Raw genomic sequence first — 8,542 nt, forward strand, 5'->3', positions numbered from 1 at the left:
TTCGAGGTAGATGCTGTATGTACATATGGATAGGGGTAAAGTAACGACTGCGTTGGTGTGTGTGTGGACCATGTTAATTCTTAGTGATCTGGACATCGAGAAACTTGAAGCTCTTGACCCGCTCCACTACAGCCCCATCGATGTGGATAGAGGCGTGCTCGTGCTTCGTTTCCTCTAGTCCACGATCAGCTCCTTTGTCTTGCTGATGTTGAGGGAAAGGTTGTTGTCCTGGCACCACACTGCTAGGTCACTCCTTATAGGCTGTCTAATCATCATTGGTGATCAGGCCTATAGACGTATATCATACATGTACTTGTAAACACATTTTATCGTATGTCTTATAAGGTAGAGATTTATTTTATTTACTCATTTTCAATAATGGATGTTTTTAATTTGATTATTTGCACCAAATATAAATGCAACATGCAACAATTTCATAGATTTTACGGAGTTACAGTTCATATGAGGAAATTGGTCAATTGAAATCAATTAATTTGGCCCTAATCTATGGATTTCACATGACTGGGAATACAGATATGCATTTGTTGGTCACAAAAAATGGGCCTCACATTGGGCCTCAGGATCTCATCACGGTATTTTTGTGAATTCTAATTGCCATCGATAAAATGCAATTGGTTCGTTGTCCGTAGCTTATGCCTGCCCATACCACAACCCCACCGCCACCATGGGGCACTCTGTTCAGAAAACCGCTCGCCCACACGACTCCATACACACCATCCCTGTTTGTGAGGCCAGTTGGACATACTGCCAAATTCTCTAAAATGACGTTGGAGGCGGCTTATAGTAAGGAAATTAACATTAAATTCTCTGGCAACAGCTCTGGTGGACATTCCTGCAGTCAGCATGCCAATTGCACACCCTCAAAACATGAGATATCTGTAGCATTGTGTTGTGTGACAAAACTTCACAATTTTAGAGTGGCCCTTTATTGTCCCCAACACAAGATGCACCTGTGTAATAATCATGCTGTTTAATCAGCTTCTTGATATGCAACACGTGTCAGGTGGATAGATTATCTTGGCAAAGGAGAAATGCTCACAAACAGGAATGTGAACAAATTTACGCACACAATTTGAGAGAAATAAGCCTTTTGTGTGTATTGAAAAGTTTGTGTTTTTTTTATTTCAGCTCATGAAACATAGGACCAACACTTCACATGTGCTTTATATTTTTGTTCAGTGTATATACACATTGTAAATCAGACTTGCCTGTAAGACTATGAAGTACAATTAAGCACAGGCTTAACTGAATGACAACAGAGACAGAATACCATATGGAATTTTATGGAATAGTTTGGGGTAGGCCTCGTCTCCGAGAAGTGCACCTCAGAGCCAGATGCTGATGACTGGTTGCCTCCCCCACTGGGAGAACGGGAATCTGTTTACGGGCCTTCAGTTGGTGGAGGTGGAAGGTCGTTGGAAGATTGTTGCTCAAAACAAGTGGGAGACTCAAGGTTTGAGTTGACATATACCCCCCTAGATTTATGCCCATTGGTTGAAAGAAAGGAAAGTGTTTATTGCATGAGTGAGCCCATAGGTTAATCAGCAAGAGTGGTGAAGTTGCCTTAGCGTGCCATGCTTATAGGCTGAAGTTAATAGGTGTGTGACAGTCAGCACATTTCCTAATAATAAAGGTGTGATGATATGCGAATGATAACATGACACTATCAATAAATACCTGCTATACTGTTATAAACATTACGATAGATACCTTCAATGCTAAAGGGGTAATACTATAAATGCTACCAAATAACTACCTGCTATGCTAATGAGGTTACATTATGAACACTACCCTATAAATACCGGCTAAGCTGATGAGGTAACTTTAAGGACACTCCCTTATAAATACCTGCTATGCTGATGAGATAGGAAGCAATGTGAATTATTATTCTTACTAGTGACAAGCCATTCAGACCAGCCTTTTTCATTGAACTTTCGTAACCTACATTTGTTTTAACAAGATAGATACAGTATAGAGATTGGGGCATTAAAGACATTAAAGGGAGAGATGACAGTGACACAAAGGGAGTATGATTCATGGTTTATCCTATCACTTCAGAACATTGGCTGCCTATCATTCCCCCACACCATGTCACCGTCCACCCACAGAATCCTGCCTGACTGTGTGTCACTCATTCACTCAGATCTAACTTTCTAAACCAGAAAACACAAGAATGAATGGCAACAATGACACGCTACACTACTGTTAACCTTGGAGACGGATTGAGCAATGTCACTTCCTGTAGTATGGTGCAGGATTATAAGGCATATAAACATTCAAGGCAGTGGGTGTGTTAATGTAGTGATGGAGACCCGTACGTACACTGTCGATAATGATCGGTTTTCTGAAAGAGGGCGCCCCCTTGTGTCATGTTGCGTGCCATTTTAAACACCACCAGAAGTATAATTTGTACTTTTTACTGTACACATCTTTCATGTGTGTAGCTTTCATGTTGTAGAGACAACCGCATCAACAAACTGGGTTCAAGCCAGGCTTGGTTGTGTCAGCAAGCAGGTGTTGTGTAATAGCGAAGAATATGGAGAAAAGCTGATTTAGTGTGTCTTTGACTAGCCCAGTGACGTGAGGACCTGCTACTGGCTCTGTGACTGCAGGGCTTTGTTGAGCTGAAATAAAAGCTGCTGCCAATTGATACTCACTCTGATTCAGTAGACACTTCACACACTGGGGGTGGAATAGAAGACTCTATTCACACAACACCATAAACCAGGGATCATCAACTAGATTTTGTTCTTGGGTTGATGGTCGGGGGGCCGGAACATAATTACATCAGAATTACTAATAGACTGCAAATTGACCGCAAGAACCCTAAACAAATATATTTGTCTAAAATATAATCATTTCAAACCTTGCTTACATTTGCATACGATCACTTGCATCTCTAACATGCGTGGGAATACTTGAGAACAGATTTCCAAAATAATAATCACTTGGAGCTGATTTCCTGGTGTTTTTACAGTCTTATGTCCAACAATGAAAATTCAAAAAAACAAACACTATAAATGCTACCAAATAAATACCTGCTATGCTAATGAGGTTACATTATGAACAGTACCCTATAAATACCGACTAAGCTGTTAAGGTAACTTTAAGAACACTCCCTTATAAGATCGAATCCCCGAGCTAGGTAAAAATCTGTTGTTTTGCCCGTGAGCAAGGCAGATAACCCACTGTTCCTAGGCTGTCATTGAAAATAAAAAATTGTTCTTAACTGACTTGCCTAGTTAAATAAAGGTTTAAATGCTCTTTATGACCAGACATTTTATCAGATAGAAGGTCTTAACATACAGAGACAGAGGGGCACTGTTTCGCTCACCTGGATGCTTTCTCCAGTCAGAAACAATCAGCCTCTGACAAATGAGGCTGATTGTGACAAATGATTTTATATGTTTTTTGTTCTTCTTGGTACATTTTTTTGAGGGAAACCTGGCTTCCTTTGGCATCCATGAATACATGCCACAAGCAAATAAAACCAACCGCGTGCCAAAATAATCTCGCGGGCTGCCTGTTGGTGAACTCTGCCATAAACTTTGATTTACCTTTTACATACAGTACACAGTCAGAAATACATTTATACATCATTATAAATACATTACACAGGAAGCCATCAAGATACAGTATTTTAATCAGTCTACACTGAATATACTTTTTAAAGATCTTATGTGCTTTATATACTGTGAAATTGAGTTACACTAAGTGTAGGTTCTTGTGTTTTTTTGTTGAGAACTGAATCATTTATAAAGTCGAAGCAAATGAGACACAATTCTTTGAATATTTATTCTAGTCAGTGACCTTGACCTTGAGTAAAAGGCAAAGAGAGGAAGAGGGAGCGAGAGACAGAGAGAGGAAAAGTGTGAGGAAGGAGGGAATCAGTGATCTGTTGCAACACTTTAGGTCATGCATTCATCTTGTGAGTGTCTTGAATCATACTTGTCACAGTCTGTTAATGGCTTACCCTTACTTTAATGTTAACGTTGCAGGTACTTAGCTAGTAATGCTAACGTTGTCGGTACTTATGCTAAAGTCTATGCGTGTGCAGCTGTGCATGTGTGTGTCCTCAAGATGGAATGCCTGGTTTGCAGTTGCATGTCATAAGCCCAAAGTGATATACTTCGTATTTGTAAGTAGGCATCTAGAATGTGCTTATAATAGTGCGTGTGTATACGTGAGGGTGTGTGTGTATGTGAGTGTATACGTGTTTGTGCGTGCTCTTTGGCTGCAGTAAATCGGTGTGTGCTCATCTCCTCCCTCTGGAGCAGACGCCGTGCTGCAGTAACGTCAGAGGACACCTACTCATCCAAGGATGTGTGTGTTTTAGACTGGGGGTGCCTCTTGAGGCTGCATGGTTGTGAATATAAGTATATTGAATGTATACGGTATGAGGGATAAATGTGGTGCATGTGAGTGTGTGCATGCGTGCATATCTGATGACTGTAGACCCAGGCTGAGATCTGCAGCACCCTTCTCTTTCTGCAGTAAAATAGTTTGTTTTTTTTCCCCCCTCAGGTCTGGAAGCGTTCCCAGCACTGCTGCAGTTATTCTCTGGGGAGGAGACCGGACAGCAGAACACACACACACACACACACACACACACACACACACACACACACACACACATATACACACACACACACACACACACACACACACACACACACACACACACACACACACACACACACACACACACACACACACACACACACACACACACACACACATATACACACACACACACACACACACACACACACACTTACTTTAATTCCCTCCACTTCCTATTGCATTGATCTTGCTTTTAACTGGGATGAAGTTAATGTTAAAGTACACCTCTCTCTGCTCTATCCACTGCATCTTAGACCACATCTACTTGTCCCAGTCCCAACACACTGATAAGTGTCCCAGTACTTCTTGAAAACTTCCCTATTTCAACAGATTTTCAGAACATACACTTAGCAGAAGTTTTAGACCAAAAGCAGAAAGTACTTAACTGACAGATGAAAGGCAAAAAAAACATATACCTACAGTACCTCGTGTGTCTAATATATTTTATCCGAAATAGAAATGTGTAGATGGTTAATGAAAAGTTCCCCACGCCCCCTCCTAAAGACTTTCCATAAATAGTTCATGACGCAGGAAATAACAGTCCTAATGAATAATAGATCACAATGCAACTAAATTGCAACAGAAGCAGAAATATGCTTTACTGGCCATTACCTGCAGCTGCCTACTTTTGAATGCCCAGACATTATTTTCAAAGTAAGGTCAGTCAGGTACCCAACCGGTTAGCTAATAATTACAATAATAAAGGTCCAATTGAGCCGAGCAGCTGAAGTAGAAGAGTAGAGACCTGTAGGTCCACTCCTGATTCCTGACATGAGCTGTGAGGTCCAGACTTGTACTGACTCCCCACACTGCAATCCCAAAGTACAGGAACATAATGGGAGAGAGAGAGGGCAGGCAAAGGAATGATAGAAAAAAGACAGAGTACGGATGTGTATACTGATCTTTAGCTGTGCTCTTCTCCTGTAACTGTAGACCGGCTCAGGTGGTTTTAGTTTTTTGCTTCATCATCTAATTTCTCCTCGCTGTTGTAAGAATGCCTCTCTCTCTCTCTCTCTCTCTATCTCTCTACATCTCAATATCAATACCATTCCATAAAGGGCTATTCTCAGGTTTTAATCATTTAGAATAGATTATCTTATTGCTTAATTTTTAGTTTGCCACAAATGAACAAGACCTGACAGTCTAATAGCACATAATGTGGGGTGTCTGAAAGCTGTAATTGTATTCTGTAATATGTTTATGAAAATAATGTAGTGATCCCTCTGCTTTTACAAGTTGCTGACTAATCACTGATAAAAGGAAGGATCAAATCGGAAAATGCAGTGGCAAGCAGTTTTCTAGAGTATAATGACTCCCAAAAATGACTCCCAAGTACTCCCATAATGAATCCCAAGTACATACAGTGGGGCAAAAAAGTATTTAGTCAGCCACCAATTGTGCACGTTCTCCCACTTAAAAAGATGAGAGAGGCCTGCAATTTTCATCATAGGTATACTTCAACTATGACAGAAAAAAAAATACAGAAAATCACATTGTAGGATTTTTAATTAATTTATTTGCAAATTATGGTGGAAAATAAGTATTTGGTCAATAACAAAAGTTTATCTCAATACTTATATACCCTTTGTTGGCAATGACAGAGGTCAAATGTTTTCTGTAAGTCTTCACAAGGTTTTCACACAATGTTGCTGGTATTTTGGCCCATTCCTCCATGCAGATCTCCTCTAGAGCAGTGATGTTTTGGGGCTGTTGCTGGGCAACATGGACTTTCAACTCAATCCAAAGATTTTCTGTGGGGTTGAGATCTGGAGACTGGCTAGGCCACTCCAGGACCTTGAAATAATTCTTACGAAGCCACTCCTTCGTTGCCCGGGCGGTGTATTTGGGATCATTGTCATGCTGAAAGACCCAGCCACGTTTCATCTTCAATGCCCGTGCTGATAGGAGGTTTTCACTCAAAATCTCACGATACATGGCCCCATTCATTCTTTCCTTTACACGGATCAGTCGTCCTGGTCCCTTTGCAGAAAAACAGCCCCAAAGCATGATGTTTCCACCCCCATTCTTCACAGTAGGTATGGTGTTCTTTGGATGCAACTCAGCATTCTTTGTCCTCCAAACACGACGAGTTGAGTTTTTACCAAAAAGTAATATTTTGGTTTCATCTGACCATATGACATTCTCCCAATCTTCTTCTGGATCATCCAAATGCTCTCTAGCAAACTTTAGACGGGCCTGGACATGTACTGGCTTAAGCAGGGGGACACGTCTGGCACTGCAGGATTTGAGTCCCTGGCGGCGTAGTGTGTTATTGATGGTAGGCTTTGTTACTTTGGTCCCAGCTCTCTGCAGGTCATTCACTAGGTCCCCCCGTGTGGTTCTGGGATTTTTGCTCACCGTTCTTGTGATCATTTTGACCCCACGGGGTGAGATCTTGCATGGAGCCCCAGATCGAGGGAGATTATCAGTGGTCTTGTATGTCTTCCATTTCCTAATAATTGCTCCCACAGTTGATTTCTTCAAACCAAGCTGCTTACCTATTGCAGATTCAGTCTTCCCAGCCTGGTGCAGGTCTACAATTTTGTTTCTGGTGTCCTTTGACAGCTCTTTGGTCTTGGCCATAGTGGAGTTTGGAGTGTGACTGTTTGAGGTTGTGGACAGGTGTTTTTATACTGATAACAAGTTCAAACAGGTGCCATTAATACAGGTAAAGAGTGGAGGACAGAGGAGCCTCTTAAAGAAGAAGTTACAGGTCTGAGAGCCAGAAATCTTGCTTGTTTGTAGGTGACCAAATACTTATTTTCCACCACAATTTGCAAATAAATTCATTAAAAATCCTACAATGTGATTTTCTGGATTTTTCTTCTCAATTTGTCTGTCATAGTTGAAGTGTACCTATGATGAAAATTACAGGCCTCTCTCATCTTTTTAAGTGGGAGAACTTGCACAATTGGTGGCTGACTAAATACTTTTTGCCCCACTGTACATCAGCCAGGCTCTAGTGGTCCTCTCTCATTGACATGTGTTGGGTACATCTATCATAGGATGTTAGGGGTGTCAACATGAGAGGATGGGGGTGGGGGGGGGGTCACCATGTTTTTTCATACTGACTCATCTTTGCACTGCCAGCCACATTACGTTAGCATAACGTTCTCATGACTCTGCAGTGACACTATGTTCACTGGTTTGACCTTCTGAGGCACACATCCCATCCCTCACACATACTCCCTGGCTCCTTGATTGCCAGATGGTGTACTCATGGTCATAGATGCTAATTATCCTGATGTACGGGAATATGATACTGTCGTTAGAACTGGTTTGGCCAGGCAGGGCTGGGAACAGCATCTTATCCAGACACCAACACCATATCCATATCATCATGTGAAAACCTGGGAAGGAGAGAGATGGGAGGGAAGAGGAGGGGAGAGAAATGCAGTCAGAGGAAACTCAACTCTGTCATAGTGTAAGGATGAGTACAGACAGAGATTGGGAGGGAGGAGAGAGCGGGAGAGCTCTCAAAGTCACATTCACAATGCAGATAAACACACACCCTCATTTATTCAGGTGTAGACGTCAGATATAACAGGAGTGAAATATGTTCACATTTAACAGCAAACATCCTCACTCTAAATTCTGTGATTTGAAGCTATGCAGTGTAACTCAAGGGAGTGGTTGATGAACGTGTAGTTTTTTTTATTACCAGGACATTGTCACATACCGTAGATCAATGTTAGAACATGTCATATCTATTTCTACATCCAGGATGTTTCTAAATACAAGGTAGTGCGTAGAGGCTGGCGTGTCCCTGGCGCTCTGTTTCAGAACCCCCTCCAACCTGCACTGCAGAACTTTGTCTGATCTCCACAAGCACTATGGCAAAAGTGCCTGCGTCTGCATTCACAGTCAGGAGAGGGGAGGGGGGAGAGAGAGAGGGAGG

Source organism: Oncorhynchus mykiss, chromosome 12 (assembly GCF_057628025.1).
Source record: "Oncorhynchus mykiss isolate SJ-2025 chromosome 12, ASM5762802v1, whole genome shotgun sequence".
NCBI classification, from domain to species: domain Eukaryota; kingdom Metazoa; phylum Chordata; class Actinopteri; order Salmoniformes; family Salmonidae; genus Oncorhynchus; species Oncorhynchus mykiss.